Below are 1,043 nucleotides of genomic sequence, written 5' to 3' on the forward strand. Positions count from 1 at the left end.
TCCATCATTTGTTAATGGGCACTTGGGTTGTTGACATCTCTTGCTAACTGTGAATAATGTAACAGTAAGCATGATGTGCACGTATCTGTTTAAGTTATGGTTCTAGTTTCTTTTGGGTATATTCCCAGTAATGGAATTTCCGGGTCAAATGGTATTTTTATTTCCAACATTTTTTTCCCTTAAAGGATAAGTAGTTGGAAAACACTGACTTGGTGACAGAAATAAGGCTGGAGATTGAATGATAGAATTTTGTACATTTAATGATTTATTCATTGAAAACATCTTTTATTTAAAAAAGCAAACACTGGTGATTATAAACATGGAATTTACCTGATGTCTTACACAGGAAACAAATTGACTATATGTGCAGAAAAATCACTAGAAAGCCCAATACCAGTTGTGAAAACTAAGCTAGGTGCTGATTCTGGAACAGATCATTAACTATGTATATGCAACTTTAAGCTGAAGCTAAGGGAAATGAAATCCATAACCAATTCCATGTGAATTAAAAAATCATTCCACTACTGGGAATATATCCCAAAGAAAGCTTTACTGCCACCCAAGCAGATACACACACCCATGTTTATTGAGGCTTAGTTCACAATAGCAAGAGTTGGAAACAACCCAAGTGCTCACTGACAAACAAATGGATAGAGAAGCTGTGGTATATTCACACAATTGAAAAACAAGTAACTCATGAAATATTATTCAAAATGGGTGACCCTGAAGGACATTATGCTGAGTGAAATATCTCAGTCACAAAAGGACAAATACTGCATAGTGCAACTGTTGTGAAACAGGACTGACATTGGGTTTGGGGGGAGACTGAGAAAGATGGGGTAAATAATGTATACTGATTGAAACAGTTGAGGAAGAGAACTATTAAACTATTAAACTATTAAAAGGGATATGTGACTAGGTATTATTATCATGACAGGTGTCCAGAACGAAAGCTGCATAGTGGAGTGGACTGGGAGGGAAGGATTGTAGAACAATGAAAGAATCTTTCTTTTATTTTTCAGAGAACAGCAAAGTGGGGGGGG

This window comes from Elephantulus edwardii, unplaced genomic scaffold (assembly GCF_000299155.1).
Source record: "Elephantulus edwardii isolate Elephantulus edwardi_28Jun2011 unplaced genomic scaffold, EleEdw1.0 scaffold00383, whole genome shotgun sequence".
NCBI lineage: Eukaryota > Metazoa > Chordata > Mammalia > Macroscelidea > Macroscelididae > Elephantulus > Elephantulus edwardii.